The following is a 13,318-nucleotide window of genomic DNA, read 5'->3' on the forward strand; positions in this document are numbered from 1 at the left end:
GCCGCGGTCCTCGCCGGCGCCGCCCGCGGCCACCCCGGCCCGCGTCTCCTCCTTGACCTCCCCACCGGCCGGCCCCTTCCAACTCCAGCGGTTCTTGCTACAGTAACTCCGGCGAGCCGCATCGGGAACCGTGCAGATCTCAGATCCAAAATTGCATCGGGTTGAGTTTTTGCCCGAAACCCTAATATTTTGGCTATGTTCATCGTGCCGTAACTTTGCATCCGTAGCTCCATTTTTGGCATATAGCATATCAAAATGTTCGTCTCGGAGAGTACATCATTTCATCTCATTGCATCATTTTCATTTGAGTTCATATTGATGCCCTAAATGCTGTTGGAAGAGTGCTATTTGAGATAATTGTCAGATCTGCTGCTCCAATTAGATATTTGTCATTTGTACCATGATTATTGTGTGCATGATATGCCCCTGAGCTCTTCATGAGTTTTGTTATATGTTTTGCCATCTATCCAGAGGTGCAACCCATGTATTTTTGTGATGTGTGTGGTGACTAGCACAAGCTTGAAAAGTGGAGCATTCGTTAATGCTGATTTCAGGGACTTAACATTTCCACTAAGTCCTTGATCTGTTTATCTCATTATGCCATATGTTCATGTTATTTCCTAGTGATCCGTGCCTCTTTTGAGGATGATCAATAAGGATGTTTTGTTAATCTTGTAGTGCTCTATCCATCCGTGTCTTTTTTTGCAATTATGGAGCACCCTAGCTTGAGTCAATCGAGCTCTACTCTTGTCATTTCGTGAATCTGGGAAGATTGTCTACTTGTTAGCGATTTTGCCGAGGATGTTGTAGTTGATCCGTGCATGCTATGTTATTGTTCTTGCCATGTCTAGCTTTTATTTTGTGTATTCTTGATGGGTGTATGCTTAGATTGTCATGACTTGCTCTGTAGTGAGTGCATCGAGCTCGTAAACATGCCTACTTGATATCTGTTTCAGCATGCTCCAGTTTTCACTAAGTCTGAGAACTGATTATGTTTTTGCCATGTTCACATGCTTGCAAATGTATTTTATGATCCCTTCTGGCTCAAGGTCACTAAGGGAATTTTGTTAAGCTCTTTGAGTAGCTCCATGCCATGCTTTACTTTGCCATGTTCCGGTCTTGTAGCATATAGTTTTCATGCTCCAAAGAGTGCTATCTGATTTGAAATTCCAGACAAGTGTTAATTTCACTAAGTCTGAAATCTGTTTGCTAAATGCATTTAGCCATGCTTGTTTGAACCTGTTAATGGATGAATTGGCCGTAGCTCAGTGCTAGTCTTTTGTTAAGCATCATGAATGGATCCCTGCCATGTATTTTGATGCCATGTTTGGGTGCTGTAGCATGTTCATCTTGTTGCATTTAGATGGCTACTTGCTGTAAATCGCAGAACGTGGTCATATTTGAATTGCTTGCCATTTCCAAACCGTAACTCCGATTCCGGCGTTCTTTATATCATTTTCAAGCGATTTCATCTCATCTTTCCAGTGGCACACTTGGATTTCCATGTTGAGGCCAGGTTCATTCATTCCTTGTCAAATCTTGCATATGCATCGCATATTGCATCCCTCATAGCATACCATCTTTGCATCATATTGTTTGAGCCTTGCACGTGGTTGATTGTGTCCTTGTTGCTTGTTTGTCTTGTTTGGGTAGAGCCGGGAGACGAGTTCCCTAACGAGGAGCCCGTTGAGTTTGCTTTCAAGGATCCAGTCAACTTTGACAACTTTGCAGGCAAGATGATCATACCCTCGAAATCACTACTATCTTTGCTTTGCTAGATGCTCGCTCTTTTGCTATGCCTATGATACGATGCTTACCACTTGATTATTATGCCTCCCAAATTTCCATGTCAAACCTCTAACCCACCATGTCCTAGCAAATCGTTGATTGGCTATGTTACCGCTTTGCTCAGCCCCTCTTATAGCGTTGCTAGTTGCAGGTGAAGATTGGAGACCGTTCCTTGTTGGAACATTATTTAATTGTTGGGATATCATTATATTGCCATGTTATCTTAATGCATCTATATACTTGGTAAAGGGTGGAAGGCTCGGCCTCTCGCCTAGTGTTTGATTCCACTCTTGCCGCCCTAGTTTCCGTCATATCGGTGTTATGTTCCCGGATTTTGCGTTCCTTACGCGGTTGGGTTATAATGGGAACCCCTTGATAGTTCGCCTTGATTAAAGCTTTTCCAGCAATGCCCAACCTTGGTTTTACCATTTGCCACCTAGCCTCTTTTTCCCTTGGGTTTCCGGAGCCCGAGGGTCATCTTATTTTAAGCCCCCCTGGGCCAGTGCTCCTCTGAGTGTTGGTCCAAACTAGAGTCCTATGCAGCGCCCCCTTGGGGAACTCGAGGTTTGGTTTTAGTTGTATGGACCGCTCATCTGAGTGTGCCCTGAGAACGAGATATATGCAGCTCCTATCGGGATTTGTTGGCACATTCGGGCGGTGTTGCTGGATTTGTTTTAACTTGTCGAAGTGTCTTGAAGAACCGGGATACCGAGTCTGATCGGAACGTCTCGGGAGAAGGTCTATTCCTTCGTTCACCGTGAGAGCTTGTCATGGGCTAAGTTGGGACTCCCTTGCAGGGATTTGAACTTTCGAAAGCCGTGCCCGCGGTTATGGGCAGATGGGAATTTGTTAATGTCCGGTTGTAGATAACTTGAACCTTAACTTAATTAAAATGAATCAACAGTGTGAGTTACCGTGATGGTCTCTTCTCGGCGGAGTCCGGGAAGTGAACACGGTGTTGGAGTAATGCTTGCCGCAGGATGTTCTCTAGTTACTCGTTCGCTCTTTGCCTCCTCTTCTCGCTCTCTTTTGCGAACAGGATAGCCACCATATATGCTAGTCGCTTGCTGCAGCTCCACATATTCTCCTTGCCTTACCTATAAGCTTAAATAGTCTTGATCGCGAGGGTGCGAGATTGGTGAGTCCCTGTGGCTCACAGATTGCTTCCAAACCAGATGCAGGGCATGATGATTCCGCTCCATATGACGCGCTTGAGCTCAAGTGGGAGTTCGACGAGGACTCACGCCGATACTACGTGTCTTTCCCTGATGATCAGTAGTGGTTCCCAGTTGGGGTGATCGGGACCGTGTCGCATGTTGGGTTATCTTTTATTTTGGCGCTGTAGTCGGGCCATGAGTGTTTGAATGTTGTAATGCTATTTATGTACTTTGATTGACGTGGCGAGTGTAAGCCAACTATGTTTCTCCCCTTTTATTATTTATATTACATGGGATGTTGTGATGATTGCCTAACATGTGACATTGCTTTCAATGCGGTTATGTCTCTAAGTCGTGCCTCGACACGTGGGAGCTATAGCCGCATCGAGGGTGTTACAATGTCTACAATGCTTTGCACAAAGCTACTCTAGGTAAATGCTTCCACTTTCAATATGTATCTAGATTGAGACTTAGAGTCATCCAGATCGGTGTCAAATCTTGCATCGACGTAACTCTTTACGATGAACTCTTTGTCACCTCCATAACCGAGAAACATTTCCTTATTCCACTAAGGATATTTTTGACCGATGTCTAGTGATCTACTCCTAGATCACTACTGTACTCCCTTGCCAGAATCATGCTATGGTATACAATAGGACTAGTAAACATCATAGCATACTTTATAGAACCTATGACTGAGGCATAGGGAATGACTTTTCATTCTCTTTCTATTTTTTGTCGTGGTCGGGTTTTGAGTCTTTACTCAACTTCACACCTTGTAGCATAGGCAATAACTCCTTCTTTGACTGTTCCATTTTGAACTACTTCAAAATCTTGTCAAGGTATGTACTCACTGAAAATATATCAAGCGTCTTCATCTATCTCTATAGATCTTGGTGCTCAATATGTAAGTAGCTTCACTAAGGTATTTCTTTGAAAAACACCTTTCAAACACTCCTTTATGCCTTCATCACGACCGGTTTTCTAATAAAAATGTTTATTGAGAAACCAATCTTTTGAGTCAAGTATGAGAAAAATCCTCCTTACCGGTAGACAAATTCTTGATACAATAAGCCAGTAGCATATAATATATTACAGGGTCGAGCTACGGTTGCTCAACCAAATTATTACAAGCACACCAATAATTATACATAATGGTGGACATGACACAGTGGTGTGGAGGCATACTACTGACTCGAGGATAGGGTGGTGGTGGAAAAACACAGCGGGGAGTGAGATACATGACTCTAAAACTGGCATCTCATCGAGCGTCGAGGTGAGGCTCGATGAATTTATTTGGTAGCGGAAGCGGATATAATACAGTGACCAAATCCAGGGTCGCACGAGACTGACTAGGATTCCTCTAGGCGTCGGACTCGCTATCAAATTCTTCATCCATGAGATCGCCTTCGTCAGCATCTGGCCAAATCAACAAGCCAGGTGAGTACTTTGAAAGTACTCGCAAGACAGTTCGGACGTAAGATATAACAAGTGCATGCATGGATGCGTCATGAGTATATTAACAGTGGTACATTAATTCGTAAAAACAAGACAGGTAAAAAGGGGGTCGGCAGTAGTCCGCTCGGAAACCCAACAAAATAACTGTAAACCCAATCGGGTGTCTGAAGCGACACCTCGATAGGAAGATAAATAAATAACGCATGCCACAGTCGGGCGTCTAGGCGACACCACATAAAGGGCTTTTAAAAGAAATGCCATAGTCGGGCGTCTGAGCGACGCCACATAAAGGGCTTTAAAAGAATTGCCACAGTCGGGCATCTGAGCGACGCCACATAAAGGGCTTTAAAAGAAATGCCACAGTCGGGCGTCTGAGCGACGCCACATAAAGGGCTTTAAAAGAAATGCCACAGTCGGATGTCTGAGCGACATCGCAGAAAGGGCTTTCATTGAAGGTAAAATATAACAATGCCACAGTCGGACGTCTGAGCGACATCACAGAAAGGGCTTTTATTGAAAGTAAATAATAACAATGCCATAGTCGGACGTCTGAGCGACATCACAGAAAGGGCTTTTATTCACAAGTAAATAATACTCACAATCAATATTCAACTCATGAAAATAAACGGGTTAGTACATCCACAGGAATAAACATTTAACCGGACTTAGCACTCATGTGATTCACCGGAGTCTCTGTCATCAAAACTGGCATTTGTCAGGATAAGATAATACCGAACTTGGACATGGAATAGATGATTCAAAGGAATATATGACTCTGCAGAGTTTGTACGAAAATTTTTCCCACAGCCAACGGATTTTCGTAGTCACGAAGGACTAGTTCCGTTTACGGTATTTCGGAAGAAAACACAGCTAACCAGTACACACCCATCCTACCTCTCGATGCCAGGAATCACCCTAGACATCGTCCAAGAAAAACTTTTGAGACAGGGAGATCACAATCTCGAATAGCATGGGATCAAATTTATATACGCGCGCTCTAAGGGGTGCCCCCCTCTCGGTCCCAACCGGAAACACCCATGCCCCCTGACCGGATGACTAGCTTTAATCCAGGGCCATGGAACCATCATCACAGCCTCTCCTTTTGGTGTGTACCAGGAAAGCGGTTTGCAACTTACTAAGTCATATTCCTTGCGGAAAACATGTGGTAGTACAGGGAAGGAAAAATGGGAGGAACTGGACTGATACGGGTTGACACTGAAGTCATATAGCCTGGCATAAGACTGGCATGCTACAACACTGCCATCTTACCCATCCTCATGCCAACACATGGCCATGCATACTCACATCCATCCACTTATGGATTTTCGAAACTCACTTGCCTCATCGTTGCATGTAACATGACATTCGTCGGTATGCTCATCAACATGCCATGAAACTACTTAATGCAAACATGCCAAAACAATCATCATATCAAAAGTTCAAACATGCTTGCCTGCTTCAGAGTAGTCGGAGCCTAGCTCGGTGAAGTTTGCGGTTCCGTCACCTCCTTCGGTATCTACGGTATAAAGAAACATACGCGCTAACGTGAATACCGTGAGGTGTACAAAAAAATATTCCAAATATTTTTCAAATAAATCTGATAAAAAACTAGACAAAATTTTAAAGAGGATAGAAAAAGAATCAATCAAAAATACTTTTCTGTTAAAAAGTTATAAGGGTTTTAGTCCAGGGACTCATCTGTAATGAAAGAGAAAGTTCCCAGGGGCTAACTTATAAAAACAGAAAACGATTCGATAAAGAATACGCCGGCCCAGAGGGAAAACGCATTTGGCAGAAGACGCTTTCAGAAAACGGTTCGTTTAGAAAGAACTGAGAGGCTGACGGGCGGGTCCCACCCGTCAGGTTTGAATTTTCAAAAGAGGCGGCAGAGCTCGACGGTGCCGAGAGCCGCGGTGGTCGCCGGCGGCAATCCACGGCGAGGCAGGGAGAATGGAGAGTACCTCCGTGTTCAGGGCGCCATTCCGCGTCTGTGGGAGGTGGTGGTGGTCGCCGGCGAGCACCACGTCGACGGCGGCCCTTGCTCCGGCGGACGGTGGTTCGGGCGTTGATGGAGCTCGCCGAGGAGGGCTGCAAGGATCGAATTGAAGTGGGGGTTAGCTCTCTGGTTGCTCGAGGAGGGTACTGACGAAGTTTGGGCGCCGGGGACGGCCTTATCGGAGCAAATCGAGACGGAGGCCGAGGCGGAACGGGGCGGCCGGAGTCGGGGGAGGAGACCTCCTCGAGGTCCTCCTAGTGGCCTTGCGGGGCGTTGGTGAGGTGCAGTGGTGGTGCGTGCTCGAGTGTGAGCTTGGGGTTCCTATTTATAGGCGATCCGAGGCGGTGGCCGTGGACGGATAAGTCCGTGGTGGATTACAGCGGCGCAGTGGCTGGACGGGGAGATTAGGGAGTTGGGCGTCATCGTGGAGGTCTACTGGTCCTATTCAGACGCTAAGCGGACTTGGATTAGGAGCTTGAGTGGGTTTCGACGGAACGGGGCGGCGCTGGCCCGTCGGCGGCAGAGAGCGTGCCCTGTGCTTGCTCGGCCACGGCGGAGCTACCAGGAGGGTTGGGCGGCGCCGAACGGCGTTCTGCCGCGGTGTTGCCCCCCTGTCGGCCGTTACGGTGGTTCTGCCGCCACAAAGCACGCCGGCGTAGGCGGCCCAGGGCGCCACCGATGCCAGGAAGGCGCCAAGCGCGCATGCGGGGTGCTGGCCAGGGGGAAGGGGCTGCGTGGAACGCGCCAGGATGCACTGTTGACAAGTGACAATTCTCTGACGAAGAAACGACACTGAACTTCTCTGAACTTTCTGAATTTTACTGAAAGTGCAAAGTAACAGTGCCGGCCAGGTGTTCGACAGAATGATTCTGGCATGTAGGGATTTTTCCTTGAGCTGATTTTTGGTGGAGTGGCCTCTCATTGCACCAGGAGACTGCCTGAATTTTTGTGGAATTTTTGGAGAAGTGTAGATATGAATTTCACCAAATTTGTCAAATCTGGTCCAAACTTGCAGTGAGTGAAATTTGAAAATTTTGAAAAGAAGAAGAGTGGATCAAGATGGTTCTAGGTTGTGGATGCTAAGGACAATCCAGAGGAGTTGGTTTGAGATAAAAAATCAAAGGCAATGAGGTACTTGCTTTGAAAATCACTCAGGCTCAAAATAATTGGCAGAAATGATTTGAGAGATAAAATAATTGATATAAAATCCAAAACTTGTTTGGACTTGTTGAGACAGAGAATTTAGATTGTTAAAAGGTGGAGTGAGGGATTTTGAGAAGATTTACTATAGGAGACATGGTAAAACCATGGGTGGTTTCAAGATCAGAAAAACCTCAAAATTCACAGAGTTCTTTTTATAAGAAAAAGAATAATTTCCAAAAATATACTTTGAGAAGGGAACCATCAGAGAAAGAGTTTTAAATGATCAAACACCATAGTTTGAAGAAGATACAAAAATAAAAATCCTTGCCAAAGAAGTTTTTAAGACGAAGGTTTTCTGGAAAAATTTTAAATGGCCTCTTTTCAAAAACCAACAAAGTTTTTGCTGAAAAACCAAATAAAAATTTTGGAGTGTCACAACACCTACCCCGTTAGGAAAAATCTCATCCCCGAGATTTCAGCTGATCCTTAAATAAGTGTGGATGCTCCGTCCGAAGGAAATCCTCACTTTCCCAGGTTGCTTCACTTTTGGTGTGGTTGCTCCACTGAACTCTGAAAAACTTGATGGTTTTCTGTCGGGTCCTCCTTTCAGACTCCTCCAATATCTTTATAGGACGTTCCCGATAGGTGAGGTCTGGTTGCACGTCAATGCTCTCGTGGGATACTTGCTTCTTTGGGTTGCTTACGCACTTTCTCAATTGCGAGACGTGGAACACGTCGTGGACATCGGATAATTCTTCGGGTAAGTCTAGCTGGTAGGCTACCGTGCCTCTTTGTGCCACTATACAGAATGGTCTGATGAATCTTGGTGCTAGCTTTCCTTTAATCTTGAATCATTGCAAGCCTCTCATAAGGGACACTCGTAGGTACACGAACTCACCGGGTTCGAAGCTGACCCCACGATGTTTTTGATCGTAATAACTCTTCTGTCGGCTTTGAGCAGTCTTGAGTCAGTCCCTGATTAGCTTGACCTTTTCCTCGGCTTCTTTGAGCATGTCTGGGCCGAAGATACGGCTGTCTCCGGTTTCTGACCAATTTAGCGGGGTACGACATCTCCGTCCGTATAGGGCTTCAAAAGGTGCCATTTGCAGGCTGGTCTGGTAACTGTTGTTGTATGCCAACTCGGCATATGGCAGGCTTTCTTCCCAACTGGTTCCATAGGTGAGGACACATGCTCTCAGCATGTCTTCTAAAATTTGTTTTACGCGTTCAGTCTGTCCATCAGTCTGGGGATGGTAGGCTGTACTGAAGGCCAGTTGAGTTCCCAGAGCCTGTTGTAAATGATCCCAGAATCTCGAGACGAACTGAGTGCCTCTGTCGGATATTATAGTCTTCGGGACTCCATGCAGACAAACTATACGGGAGAGATAAATCCTGGCAAGCCTCTGAGTGTTGTAGGTTGTCTTCACTGGAATGAAATGTGCCACCTTGGTTAATCTATCGGTGATGACCCATATGGCATCATTCCCGTGTCGTGACCGAGGTAGTCCAACAATGAAATCCATCCCTATTTCATCCCATTTCCACTCAGGTATTTTGTTTGGTTGCAGTAGTCCGGCTGGTCTTTGATGCTCAACTTTTATGCGTTGACAAGAATCGCAACATGCAACGTATGTGGCTATGTCCCTCTTCATACCGTGCCACCAAAACCTTTCCTGAATATCCTTATACATTTTGGTTCCTCCAGGGTGGATCGAATATGGGGCGGTGTGGGCTTCAGCTAGAATTTGTTATTTGAGGTCCTCTATGTTTCGCACGCAGAGTCTGTCTCTGTACCATAATATTCCTCCATCGTCTATGAAGAACTCCGAGGCCTTGCCCATACTCACCTTTATTTTAATTCCTTCAATGCTGGGGTGACCAGGCTGAGCTTCTTTAATTATCTCCACAAGGTCGGGCTGTATTTCCAAGTTTGTTATGGTGCCTTCCGCGATCATTAACAAGTTGAGTTTGGCAAATTCTTGTTGGAATTCAGGTCTCAAGCTTTGCAGTCTGTTTTCGTCGGAGCTGGGGTTCCGACTAAGAGCATCAGCCACTACATTTGCTTTTCCTGGATGATAGTGGATACCAACATCATAATCCTTTACCAATTCCAACTAGCATCGTTGCCGCAAGTTTAGTTCTGGCTGTGTGAAAATATATTTGAGACTTTTATGGTCCGTGTATATTTCACATCGATTTCCAAGCAAGAAATGCCTCCATTCCTTGAGTGCATGAATGACTGCTGCCATTTCTAAGTCATGAGTGGGATAATTTTCCTCATGCTTGCGAAGTTGCCTTGAAGCGTATGCGACAACCTTGCCTTCTTGCATCAACACGCACCCGAGGCCCTTTCGGGATGCGTCACAATACACTTCAAAATTCTTGTGTATGTCTGGCAAAATTAATACCAGTGCTGTCGTTAATTTCCGTTTTAGCTCTTGGAAACTTTTCTCGCAGGCTTCTGTCCATTCAAACTTCTTGTCCTTCTTGAGTAATTGCGTCATTGGCTTGGCTATGGTGGAGAATCCTTCAATAAATCTGTGGTAATATCCTGCCATTCCCAAGAAACTTCGTATGTCCGTTACGCTGGCTGGTGACTTCCAGCCAAGTATGGCCCCGACTTTCTCCGGGTCCACTGCGATACCGTCTTGGGTCAGCACGTGGCCTAGAAAGCCTACTTGTCTTAGCCAAAATTTGCACTTGCTGAACTTGGCATACAATTGATGTTTCCTGAGTTCTCCTAGCACAATCCTGAGATGTTCCGCGTGCTCTTCTGATGTCTTGGAGTATATCAGAATATCATCGATAAATACCACAACGAACTTGTCCATAAACTTCATAAATACTTTGTTCATGAGGTGAACAAAATATGCGGGGGCGTTCGTTAATCCAAAAGGCATTACTGTGAACTCATATAGTCCATATCTGGAGGTGAAGGCTGTTTTGGGGATATCTTCTGTTCGCACTTTTAATTGATGGTATCCTGTCCTTAAGTCAATTTTTGAGAATACCTTGGCCTGAGCGAGCTGATCAAATAAATCATTTATCCGTGGCATCGGGTATTTGTTCTTGACTGTGACCATGTTAAGTGCTTGGTAGTCTATGCACAATCTCAGTGTTCCATCCTTCTTTTTGGCAAATAAAATTGGTGATCCCCAAGGTGAGGAGCTGGCTCGAATGTATCCCTTGTCCAGTAATTCCTTTATTTGTTTCTTCAACTCAATCAACTCGGATGGTGCCATTCTGTATGGTTTCTTGTATATGGGGGTGGTTCCTGGGGCTAGCTCAATGCTGAATTCTATCTCTCGGTCTGGTGGCATGCCTGGTAGTTCTTCGGGAAATACGTCTGGAAATTCACATACTACTGGAACCTTGTTTAGCTCAGAAACGTCCACCTTATTCAATCTCGGCTGCCGGGGTATTTTTCTTTCTTTGGCTGATACTTTTATTGTCTTCCCGTGGTGGTGTGTGAGAATTACGGTCAGGTTGAAACAGTCAATAAAACCTTTGTTGGTGGTTAACCAGTCCATCCCTAGGATGACATCCAGTCCTTTATTTTCCAACACAATAAGATTGGCGTGAAACTTCAATCCTTCGAACTCAATAACCACATTCTGACAGTAACTCTGAGTAACTTGCTGAATCTCAGGGGACTTGATGATCATGGATTTTTCCAGAGGAAGCATCGAAAAATTATTATGCAAAGCAAAACTTTTCGAAATGAATGAGTGAGAAGCTCCAGAATCAAACAAAACCATTGTAGGTATTGTGTTGACAGGAAACGTACCGAGTACGATATCCGGAGCGTTTTGTGCTTCTTCTTTGGTCACGTGGTTTAGATGACCCTTCCTGTGGTTGTTGTTGGGGTTGAAATTGTTGCGCTTGGGCGCTGAATTATTTCCACTGTTGTTTGGCTTCGGGGTCGAGTTCCTTGGCTTGGGGCACTGTTTAGCATAGTGCCCTTCTTCTCCACAAGTGTAGCAAGTAACGCCTGGGCGATATGTGAACTCCTTGTCCCTTGCATGGAAATTCTTGGTTGGGCGTGAGACGTTTGTCGTAGGTTTGTGTGTCCCACCTTTCTGAAAATCTGTCTTGCTTCGGTGGTTGCGCGCAAGAGTAGTCTGGTCTCTTTTTCGCTTGCGGAAATCCTCCAAGCTACGTCTCTCATTTTCCAGAGTAATGGCTTTGTCCACTAGTGTCTTAAAATCTGGAAAAGTGTGCATGACCAGTTGGCATTTAAGCGCGGGCGCTAGACCGTCAAGGAATTTCTCCATCTTCTTGCTTTCAGTCATACGTTCTTCATTGGCGTAGCGAGACAATAGAGTAAATTGACCGTTGTATTCTGACACTGTCATGTTCCTTTGTTTGAGGTCATCGAACTCTCTCTTCTTGATTTTCATAATACTCTTAGGAATGTGTGCACCACGGAAACCTTCCTTGAAATCATCCCAGGTTATATCACTTTCGTTGGGGTGCATGTGCAGAAAATTCTCCCACCATGATGCAGCTGCTCCTGTGAGATAGTGCGGGGCATATAGTACCTTCTCGGGGTCTGAACATTTTGCAATAACTAATTTTGTCTCCATATCTCGAAGCCAATCCTCGGCTTCAAGAGGCTTGTCAGTATGAGAAAATGTTTGGGGACGTGTCTTCTGTAGCTCAGATAACTTGGAATGCTGCTGATACTGTCCATGGTGATTTCCCATGTTGATGACTTGGTTCATCATTTCCCAATGTTGTTGCTGACTCTGCTCATAAAGGCGACACATTTGTGAAAGTGCCGATTCACTACCCTGTTGGCTTGACTGTCCCTGTGTGAACTTGCTGCTGGGTTGTGTATCATAATTTTCCTCTGGTGGAGTTGGCATGGAGCGAGTCCAAGGACGAGACATTTTTCACTCTGGGGATATATTTTGTAAAACCCATAAGAAAAGCGAAAAGGGTCGCAAAAACAATTCCATAAATGCACAAAGTTGGCAAATAAATTAAATAACCAAGCTTACTTAAGAAAAACAAATCGATTTGCGCGCGGAGAAGGACTGCTCATTACATATCTTACATGCGGGCGGTAATTATACAATACATCACTCAGGATATGTGTACATAATCCTGACATGTTATTTAGGCTAGTGCACTTCTCCCAGTCCCTACATGATGCGCAAACAAGCTACTCCTCACAACCTATGTACATATAAACATATCGTACAAAGCGGTACATTGCATGGCGGCTAAGCGTACTCAAGCGGAGATGTTGACGATCTCCTTTGCCCTACCGAGGGTGAGGCGTAGCGAGGCTGGGGACTCGACTTCCTCCTCGCTAATAGGCTCCATACGTGTAGTGTTGTGCCGAGTAGATGGAGCGGGTGCCAGGGGCGGAACAACACGAACAGGAGTGGGCGCGAAGGGTGGTGCAGTGCGTGCTGGAGTGGGCGCAATGACTTGGTTGAACTCTTCGGTAGAAGGCAGTCGACGAGTAGGTGCATAAGATGCTGAGGATGAGACAAAAGTCAGTGGCGGTGCGGTGGGTAGGAGCTCCCTCCTGTTGGCGGCACAGCCATGGACTGAGTCCATGCGGGCAGGAACGAAGTCGTCCACCAGGTTGTCGAAGGCTGCCTCCAGGGCCCGGAGATACTCAATAAGCATCTCAAAAGCCTCGTCTCGTTCTCCTGTGGGGCAGGAGAATGCGTAGTGACAGGTGTAAGGCACATGGCATGGAAGATAACGGTAACGACGAGTCTTCATCACGGGGAGGACATCCCTGAGATGAGCTATCACC

Source organism: Triticum dicoccoides, chromosome 2A (assembly GCF_002162155.2).
Source record: "Triticum dicoccoides isolate Atlit2015 ecotype Zavitan chromosome 2A, WEW_v2.0, whole genome shotgun sequence".
NCBI lineage: Eukaryota > Viridiplantae > Streptophyta > Magnoliopsida > Poales > Poaceae > Triticum > Triticum dicoccoides.